Source organism: Mytilus californianus, unplaced genomic scaffold (genome assembly GCF_021869535.1).
Source record: "Mytilus californianus isolate M0D057914Y unplaced genomic scaffold, xbMytCali1.0.p SCAF_12, whole genome shotgun sequence".
NCBI lineage: Eukaryota > Metazoa > Mollusca > Bivalvia > Mytilida > Mytilidae > Mytilus > Mytilus californianus.
This window is the reverse complement of record NW_026262604.1, coordinates 32,092,466-32,104,130: the sequence shown is the minus strand read 5'-3', so window position 1 is coordinate 32,104,130 and position 11,665 is coordinate 32,092,466.

The following is an 11,665-nucleotide window of genomic DNA, read 5'->3' as shown; positions in this document are numbered from 1 at the left end:
TAAACACAATCTTACTTTTGAGACAGGGTTACTTGTGCCTACCATTTTCTCTTATTTCCTACATGTATGTGTTAAAAATCACAGAAATTTTAACTGAAAAATCGTTCAAAATCATTTCACGACCTGATTTGAACCAAACTTCAAGGAAACGATAAATTCAGGAACCTCTTTGGGAATCAGATATTTCCATTGAAGCCATAAGTTAGTGGCCTGATTCGTAACCTTGCAGGAAACGGACTCATAGACCAACAAAAAGGAGAGTGGTTTTTGCCCCCCCTCCTTAATTCTTTTAGAATAAAACAAATCTGGATAAGCTGTATACTTTGCAGTAAATTAATTTGCATTTTGATTTGCTTTAATGATAGAATGGAAACAATTTGCACAGTTGTTTTCCTCCAATACTAATAGTGACTTTAATTCAAAAATGTATTTGCTGCATATCAATATCTAGATGTTTGTATGCTTCTTTTGATATCATTTGAAAAACAGTTTATTTTGACGGAATCGGTGTGTTTCATGGATTAACCAGTAGAGTATGGCCGGAATAACAGCATATAAGCAGAGTAAAGCTATCCATCCGTATGGCCAGAAGAATAGACATTTTTGCTATTTTCCGGCTAACCGGAAGAAAAGCCACTGCCTAACAAAAAAGACGCTAAGTATAGATCTGAGAGTACTCGCAGTTACTGACAGCTAGTTGAAAGCCAATGACAACTTATAATAAAGCATGTAAACATCCTAAGATTATAATATCAGTACATATCCAACATGCAATGGATTTAGTAAAAGCCGTCATTAAAGTCAGAGAAAAACCGTGTGCCATGCAAAAAAATAGGTATCGACAGAAAATTTTAGTGATAGCATTGGAAACATATAGATAACTCGAATGTCCTAGATTTTACTGTTTACAAAAGGTCTTAAACAGCCTGAAAAAATACAAACAAACGTCGTGCTGAGTTACTTTAGTCGAGCGCATCCGAGAATGTGTACTTAAATTGGTCCATTTTTTGTTCTTGTTACCAACTAATATTTTAATTTAAAAGTTTGTTTCAGAGAAATTCTTTCTTGCAAAAGCCATGCAAACAAATGTATCAAATCGAAATAAAGTAAAATGAAAAGGAAATCAGAAAAAACAAATACACAGCTGATACGAACCAACACATTCGTTAAAATAAAATTATTCGGGTTTGTAAATTAGGAGTGAAACACAACAGATTTCTTTCCTAAATTGTTAAAAAAATTTAATTTGTAGTAACCCCTGGGGAAGGACGAGTGAAATGAATTGAGTGCTAGGGGTGATCCGCTGGAATCAGACTCTTTCCGATGCTATATATATAATACATGATATGGGTGCACAGTTCAGGGGCAATATACTACAAGGTCAGATGCGGATCTGTAAAAAGAAGGAGGAACCCCGACGAGACGACGTTCGGAGATAAACTCAGAAAAACAGTAAACAGTCTGTATAATTATAAATGTAGCTAAAAAGGATGAGCTGGGGCACCCTGCCTCTCCCCTCTCCCATAATCCGCCTTTGAAGGTTAATATTAACACAAAAGTATTAAAAACTAGAAATCAAGTTTTCACATGTATAAAGATACATGTCAGAAATCGTTAATTGATCAGATATTTGTAAAATTGCATTACCAACTCAAATTATATTTTAGTATTATATATTGATATGGCATTATATCAGAAGCGGATGCATGCGGGGACGTAGCGGGCGTGCATCTCCCCACCTAAAATTTGCAAAGCATGGGTTGTCTTCAGCTTAATAAAAGACATTTCGATAATTATAACTTAAGAAAATGTCCGCATCGCTCCGCTCGGCGAAAGTTTAAGTTTGTGCCCCCCCTCCCCCTCACCTGATCCACCAGTCTTATCTGCCTTTTGTAAAATAAGGCAACATGCAAATACATTCTAAATATTAGAAAAAATATGATACGGCTGCGATAGCCTCGAGGGGAGGGGGGGGGGACACTTCAACATTTTTTTGGTAGGGGTGAGCAGCTGAGACATCAAGTACCCCACCCTTTTCAGATGTTTTGTTTGTCAAAAATATATACCTTGTCATATATCAATTAAGAAAAAAAAAAACCTATAGATATATTTGGATATTTTTCATCTTCTGGTACATTAGTATAGAGATTTTTTTTTGGTCCCGCTTATCATCAAGTTTATGTTAAGAAGCAACGCAATTGTACACACCTTGCTTTTCAGTTTCCTCTATTTGACCCTTTTATATCTTTCATTTTGAAGAAATTTCAATTTCAATAGACAATAAAATTTGTTTGGTAAGATAAATGTGGTAACACTCCCAGAGAGTTACACTTTCACAGGGTTTTATATTATATAATGAAAAACTGATAAAAAGTTACATTGCTCTTGACACTGTGGAATTTCTTTTAATAATTGTTATCATGTTTCATTCATACAAACCTTTGAATGTTAATTAGGTGCACATGTCAAAATGGTCGGATTTATAGCATCTAGCTATATTATAACTACCATCAGTGGAAATACCACATTGGAATAAATAGAGATTAGTGGATTGACAAATAACTGATGCATTTACGACTCTGATTTTACCGCACCGAAATTAAATACTGACAACTGATTAGTTTCAAATACTTATGATATAATCAAGCAACCTATTGATATATTTAATCTGATTTCTCACCCTTTTCATATATCATGGAGCATGAAATAGTGACCTATTCCAGCGGCTCATCCCTAACACGCATTACATAGTAAGTGCTCCCCCCCCCCTCCCCACCCTAATCCTCTTTAAAACTTTAAAAACACAGTGTCATTCCTAGTAAAATCTTACAATCCCCAAAGTACAAACGAATTAAATAAACAACACAAAATTACTAGAAGACACGTTTTTTTTAATATATTATTCAGTTAATTTTACACATATTTAATTTTTTTCTCTCGAAAATCAATCAGCTAAAAATTCATTTTTTCAAGAAGTAGAAGCGATAATAAAATAAAGGTAACGTAGTTGGTGTCTCTTGATCATGACAAGTTGTTTATGAACAAAATAAGTGTGTATGTTATATACTGTTTTACGATTCAAATAACTAAGGCGGTTGTAAATTCTTAAAGAAAATAAACCGAAATATTAAAGTTTGTAATAAAACACCTGTGACTTGTAAAAACTTTCTAACTACAAAGAAAGCATATTCCAAGTCAATCTTGGAAGCAGAATTTCTAGCAGAATCAATAGCAAACATCGGTCGAAACGTCATAGCTGGGTAATGAATATTCATATTTTAGTAGATTAACAAAACATGCAGCCATAGAAAGACAATAAAAACCGATACAATCTACAATATACATGTTGTATAAGAGATACAATATAGGATAGCTGCGTTCATATCCGTGGATATGGATATTTTAAGAACCCTGAAGTATCCAAGTTCACCCTGAGGCGAAGCCGTACATAAGGGTGTTAAAATATCTACAGGTATGAACCACCTGTGAACATATATAACGAATTCATCCCCGGTCTTAGTCCAAATCTGGCGTTTTTCTAGATAAATTCGACCACAAAGTGTAACGTGAAAGCAACGTAGGGTACTACTTTTGGTACAACCCTTCAGATGGTCAAATATAAGACGTTTTTAATCCAGAGACAGAGGAACTGGAATGGGTCAAATTTGGCGCCCATTGTTGTGAAAGTCAAACATCAAAGACAACAAGGAACAACCATGGAACTAAGGAAAACGCGCGTGAAGTTCCCCGGTGTAATAGGTAGCAACGTCCGGGTATATGGGTTTGGAACAACCCGGGGCTATGGGTTTTGTGACGACGTGCGTTAACCAATAAAAATTCTAGAAATATACTAGTACCCGGCCACGTCCCCTCTTTGAATTTGTTAGATGTATTTCTATGTGTATCCTTCTGATGAGTTAAGCCTTTTTCAACTGAATTTTTATAGTTCGTTCTTATGTTGTACTGTTACACCACTGTCCAAGGTTAGGGGGAGGGTTGGGATCCCGCTAACATGTTTAACCCCGCCACATTCTGTATGTATGTGCCTGTCCCAAGTCAGGAGCCTGTAATTCAGTGGTTGTCGTTTGTTGATGTGTTACATATTTGTTTTTCGTTCATATTTTGTACATAAATTAGGCCGTTAGTTTTCTCGTTTGAATTGGTTTACATTTGTCATTTCGGGGTCTTTTATAGCTGACTATGCGGTATTGGCTTTGCTCATTGTTGAAGGCCGTACGGTGACCTATAGGTGTTAATTTCTGTGCCATTTGGTCTCTTGTGGAGAGTTGTCTCATTGGCAATCATACCACATCTTCTTTTAATTTAAGCCGGGGATAAATGCTTATATTATTGTTTCAAATTTTGAACAGAGTGTGATCAACCTTTGAGTTGGAAAATGAGTTCCAGTTCCAGTTCGAATTTAAGTTGAGTTCAAGTTCGTATTCGAGTTTGGGTTCGAGTTTAGAGTTTAAGTTATACTTTGAGTTCGAGAAAAGGTCCGAGTAATAGTTCGAGTGAGAAATCGAGTTACAAGACGAAGTAGAGTTCGAGTTAAAAATATTGTCAGACAGTAACGAGATATATAGGTTTTGTTGAAACATGACTAGAATGAATACTAGTATATAAAAAGATAAAGTTGAATAACAAACAGAGAAATCGTCAATATTAACATGATTATGAAAAGAAAAGAAAAGAAAAATGATTCTAGAGGAAACGGGAAATACATACATATTAAGCTTAATCGTTAGTCACTAAATAAGTCTAATTTATAGTGTGTTGGTGGTGGTGTTTGGGTCTTGTTTCTCTATTTTTAACTTCTTTGCCGAAATTCTCTATTCTGAATACATTACCACACCAGCATTCTCTTTTGTTTTGAACTATTTTCCTCTATACTGTTTAAAAATTTCGCCTTTTACTTTATTCTCTATTGTTTGCCCTGATATTCTGTAAACCCTATCCAGACTCTTTGATATGTATTCACGTAAGCATTATTTCATTTTTAGTTGGACTTGAGACTTGAAAACAATGTAATGATTGCAGAAGAAAATGTTGTTTTTTTCTTCGTCGTAATAATTATTAAACAACGTCAAATAGTACAGTAGCGACATTTGGTAACGAAAATAAATCTAGTATTAAAAACAAAATTAATATTATGTTGATTTTGAAAGAGTTTCCATGAATATCAAAATTAGAAATGCAAGTAGGCTACAATTGCAATTACAGTTTCATATAAACGCCTCGTTTTGACGAAGGAAATGACTTGTTATAGTTTTTTCCAGATTTTATATAGCTTGACATATGATATAGACTAGATTACATTCACTTCATTTTAACTTTGATGGATAGTTGTCTCATTGACAATCATACCATATCTCCTTATTCTTTTATAGGACTCTTATTGAAGACCATTTCCTAAAGATACTTGATAGGTTTTTTGTTTGCTTTTTGTCGTTGGATTGACTTCTTTTTTCATATAATTCATGTTTTGCAAATCTTCTTGTATTCATACCCTGAATTCTTCAGATTTAAGACTTCAAAGATCAATGTTTGCCACTTTGTGATTGATTGATAGATTTGTATTGGATAAGGCCACATTCAGCACTATTGACTATATCTTGGTGGCCGGGTTGTTGTCTCCAATATTGTATTAATGGAATAAACACATGTTATTTACTCTGTAACGCCGACATAATCTCATGCGAAAAAAAAAACCCTTTCTATTGAGGGGCTTACGTTGATTGTTCGGGATATATAAAAGAGGGACAAAAGATACCAGAGGGACAGTCAAACTCATAGATCGAAAACAAACTGACAATGCGCAGCAAGGAAAACAGTCAGAATAAGTTAAATCAGATGTTTTGTACAGAATGCACTTGCATGTACTCGATCGTAGTTATTACTCTTTGACTGATCGGAGATGGGCCGGCCGGTGGCGAACCCCTCACTGGTTGGGGACGAACCATGGAAGCAATAGATTTTACCTCATGAACCTGTTGAATCCTAAAAGTTCACCGGACAACAGTTACCGATAAATCAATAAATGAATGATATATACTCAAATCCGAACGGATGCTTACAACTTTCAAGTGTTTACTAGAACCAAGCCTAATTACCAACTGTGAACTGTGAATCGTGGAAATGCATGCATTTTAAATGTTCTAAAACAACTTTAAGTTTACATTGTATTAATCTTCAATTGTTTAAACCTATATGCATAATTCTAATAGTATGGCAAATTATATAACCGAATATGAAAAAAGCACAAATCTACAACGATTGTATCTAATATGTTACTTATACTATCCTAACGTTGACTGATTGATGACTGACCGATGACTGATCGCTAATTCTGTTTTACTAAGTACTAAAGGTTGCCACGGTTCTAAGCGTATAGACCATTTTCAACAACTCATGTAGGTGGCTATTGCAGAGCAGCAGGTCCATTCCTGTAAAACTCTTATGTATACTCTTTTTAAATAGCAGTTTTTTTGTTCCCCGAAACGCCTGATTTTCTCAAGACAAACTGTATTAAGGGAGTAAACACATGTTATTAACTCTGTAATACCGAAACTCGGTCAACTCCGCTATACAAAATAGAAAGTTACTATTCTTCCGGTCAGCCGGAAAAATAGACAAAGCATAGAATGAAACAAACTAAATAAAAAAAATGACGTAGATATGATTTTATCATTTCTCTTTTATATAAAAACAGAAAATGTCAGCAGATTTGATAATTTCGTGTAGAATTCAATTTTGTTTGAAATGTTGCTTATGAAATACGTTCCCACCGTACTAAGTTCACTGTATATTTCTCAAATAGCTGTATACTTTGTTGGAACACGCCGTTTAAGGGGTAAAAAGTTTTATTATACTAAATACTAGAAAAAAACCGCGTCTTGTGAACTAATTGAAATGTCCAGTTCGTAGCTTCTATCTCTGTGCTACACAGGTGCTCCTAGAACGGAGGAAATAACTCAGGGAAGAAGACGACAACCAAAACACTGATGATTAAAACATTTCTCAGTGGTGTTAGTTCGTAGTATCTTTTATCTTCGAAAGGTGCGCGTCAAGTTCTGTCTCTGTGTAATACGGGTGCTCAAAGAACGGAGGAAATAACTGAGAGAAGACCATGATTTAAAACATGTCTTCAGTGATGCGAGTGTGTTGTATTTTTATTTTTTTTCGAGTGGTGCGAGTTTTGTCTCTCTGACATGGGTCCTCCGAGAAAGGAGGAATGTACGCACAGAAGAAGAAAACAATTTAATGAATAAAAACACATTTCTTCCGAGTTTGAGTGGTGCGAGTTTGTGATGCAACTTGTAATAATTAGTAAGAGTGTTTGAGTATAGCGAGTTGGCCGTTGGCCGAGTTGTCATAGATTTAAAACAAATTGAATACAGAAACATTTCCGCCTGCTTACAATACGTAGACGGTAAGGAACCAGCTACGGAACTTTATTTGGGGTTGAATTAATTACGCTACGCTAATTAGATAATAATCTATATTGTCATATAAACAAATCAAAAGAAATTACTATATGAAGTTATAAAGTACATTACATACACTAACTATTTATTGTTATATAATACTTAGACGATCGCCGGCTCGGAGACAAACCGGCTAAAAACATTTGTTAACAAATGTAATAGTTTACATGCAGATAATTATCATATTCCCCATTTCCATTCTCAATTTTATCAGGAACAGACCGAAACTTAATCACTAGACCAATGTGTTGTAGAAGCTGTTCATTTTAAGGGCATATAAGTAAATAAACATTAAAATGAGGGGACAACAAAGCTAACAGTGCACTATTTATTTTGATTCAAGAGCTACACGATCTTCCAAAGGTAATTATTTTTCTATGTGAAACAAGTGTTACACGAGCTTCCGAATGTAATACGTACATGTTTGCTTTATTTATCATTATGCATGTTATACTTCGGTATTCAGATATGTAAATATTCGGGGAAATCGTATGCTCTAATAAAATAATCAAAAAGGAAAGAAACCCCGGAAAGATTCTCAGAGGAAAGATTAGTTTCGTTGCCAAATTGTTTAAGGTCTGTTTGAAGAAGATTTTGATAATTCATGTACATGATAAGAGTGCACATCAGAATTCAGATGAAATTTGGGAAAAGGTTAATATTTACATTATATTCCTGGTACACGGAAATGACCCTATATATATGTAGGACTCTGAACCGCGATGGTACTCCGAACTGCGATGGTCACGCTGAAGTGCAATGGTTTGACGCTGAAGTACGTTTTTGATCACGCTGAAGTGCGATGGTGGCATTGTGACGCTATCTTGTTGATAGCTACGCCGAAGTGCGATGGTGGTTACACTGAGGTGCGATGGATTACCCAACCTTTATTGTTAATGTGTCCCATGTCGACGAAAAGGTAAATTTGTTTGCTAGAAGCAGCGTTTCATGTTTATTAAGTAAATTATCGAGAACAGTAACCTGTTTAATTAAAAACAGTCATAACTAGATTTGTAATTGCGAGCAATAACGGATGGCATCCTTCTCCCCATTGCCACGGTAACGGCAGCCATTTTAAAAATTCGAAAGTCAAAGAGCGCATCTACACATGTCAATAACATTGTTGTAAAGTTTCATTAAGGATGGAGCATTTTGAAAGTTTAGACATTTTTGCTGTTTCCATGGTAACGGCAGTCATCTTGATTATGACATACCCCGATTGCAAATCTGCACATGCTGGTTAACATTATGGTATAGTTCCATGACAATTGGTTTAGTTTAAACATATTTTATTTGCTTAAATATGCAAAAGGGATGAGACACAAGTTAATCAAACTTATGAAGTCTTCTCCCATGAACAATTTATAACAATAGAATTTTTTACAAAGCATGCATGCAAACAATACATTGTATATATTGGATATGTAAAAGATGATGTGTGATGATGTGAATGGTTGTACACAATATACATGTATATGCACTTTAGTGTGCTGTATTACACAATTAGAAACCTCTTTGACTCTTTAATAAACTCATATACATTCTTTACAATTCTTTCATTTTCATCATTAGTTAATGACGAATCACCGGAGGTTAAGATGTTCAAATTTAATAGAGAGTTCTCTGGTAACCAGTTCAGATTATTAGATAGTTTGATTCTTATATTCGTATAATTAGGACATTCAAAAAAGAAGTGAAATGAATCTTCACGCTTAGCACCTCAGCACATTAAGGTTATTCCACAGTCGACAATTGGTTCATACAATTCCGAGATATAATTTGGACAAAAAAAGTGGAAGAAAAATAAGAAAAAAAATAAGAAAAAAGAAAAGCAGAATAAAAATATGTCACCCCGACTCCGTTAAGGGTGCCATTATAAATATTTCCAGTCATAATTGTAAAGTTGTAGTTCGCTTTTGGCAAAAATAAGCCAACGTTCATACAGTCATTCAAGACGCTACATACAAGATTATTTTCCATTAAAACCAGTGTTAATTTCAATGACTGATATTGTGATAGCTGTTTAAGATGCAATTTAATAAGGGCCTTATATTAGTTTATTACCGTCGGTGTTTTTTTCTGCAACTGAAGAAAATATGGAATGTTTTTGCATATTCAACATGAATACAACTTGTATTTTTTTAATACTACCGAAAAAGGGATATAATTAGTAGACAGGGAAAATGTAAATATGATTCTTTTTCGAAATCTATAGAAGTTTTGTTTTTTTATGTACGATGGAGCTTGGAATTCTCCAACTACATATGGGTCCGCAGAGGTACTCCCCGTATTATGATATTACTGTTAACGTGAAAATCTAGAGAGCTGAGAGTTGATGTTACTTTCAGTAATCTCAGATGAGAGGAACAAAGTAAAGATAAGCTGTTAACGCAGAATAATGTCCTAATGCAGCAAATTTAAAGAAAACAATCTATCATTTAGTATGGAACTGTAAAAGAGAGGCGAAAGGTACCAGAGGGACATTAAAACTCATGAGTCGAAAATAAACTGACAACGCCATGGCTAAAAAAGAAAAAGACCAACAGACAAACAATGATACACAAAACACAACATAGAAAACTAAAGACTGAGCAACACGAACCCCACCAAAAACTTGGGGTGACCTCAGGTGTTCCAGAAGGGTAAGCAGATCCTACTCCACATGTGGCACCCGTCGCGTTGCTCATGTTAGTACAAACCCGGTAATAAGTCTAATTCGGTAGGTCAAATTCGGGAAAAGGGGACAGGATTGTAGTTACGACATTAGGAACATATCCGTTATCATCTGTGAAACGGATATTCCAAGTAATGGCTTATATAGACCACTCGGCGGAGACCATCGCACTTCAGCGTGACCATCGGACTTCAGCGTCCCCATCGCACCTCCGAGTCCTACAAATATATAAAATTTATGAAAAAAGGGAGCGAGATTTACTGTTTATTTTCATCTGTCAGTACTCATACTTATTTTTTTCCGAAAATTTATTTTCAATGTTATATACACTATATAAAAATAAGGAGATGTAGTATGATTGCCAATGGGACATCAAAGTTCAAAACAATTTCCGGAAAACAAATATGACAGAAAAGAACCAACAACAACCACTGAAATACAGGCACACAAAGAATATGGCGGGGTTAAACATGTGTGAAGGCGCCAACACTCTCTTTACCTGGTATAGTGGTGTGACGGAACAAAGCAGGAACAAACTAATTATGCAAAATAATAAACGAAAAACACATATTAGAAACAGCAAAAAATGACATTCGACGATTTATAGGCTTCTGATTTGGGACAGGCACATATAAGGTGTTGCGGGGTTAAACATGTTGGAAGGCTTGCACTTAAATATCAGTCCTGTTGACTATAGTTTCTTGCATTGTGTTTTGTATAATATTCTCATCCCGCCTTGTGTAAGGTTATTTATTTACAGTTCTTACCAGGCCGGCAGGATATTCTTTTCACCCCCACCCCAAATAAAATTAGTTGGATACACACTCCGGAGGTATGAATGGGTGGGGAAAACTATAAAATATATGGTAAAGTTTCTTTAAGTGTGATATGAAATGCCCTGTAATTTTCTTGGTGTTAAGGCTGTTTTTTTATTCACAAATTTCCTTTCTTTTGACACTTTTGTATTCCACTTTTCCAACGCACCACACACGAAACCCAACCAATATTGATCAATATGGGAAAAGGTTACGTTTCTAAAATCTCAAGTATTAAGAAAAAGGTAGAGCAACAAAACCCCAGCGGCACCAACTATCAATAAAGTATAAAAGTGCAACGTTACTTCCCCCCCCCCCCTTTTCCCCAAGGTACACACAAATTGACTAAAAACTAATGATTGGATGTAAAAGATAGTTAAGTCATCTGAAATTATTCGAGATTTCCTCATTTTCCTAACTCAAGTAATTACGTTATAATATCTTATCTATATAAATGGCATACGGCTATAGGTGATCTTATGTCCTTTCATAAACCCCCTCCCTCAAAATAAAAACAAACAAAAAACATAAGATAAAAAAAGAACAAAAAGAAAAAAATTGTTTCCCTACACGCCAACTAATTTCATACATTTTATATCGTATGTTTTTTTTTAGTTTAAGAAATACAAGGAATAATAAAATGCTCCGCTGGGCGCAGCTTGATACGACCGCAGAGGTCGAACCCTGAA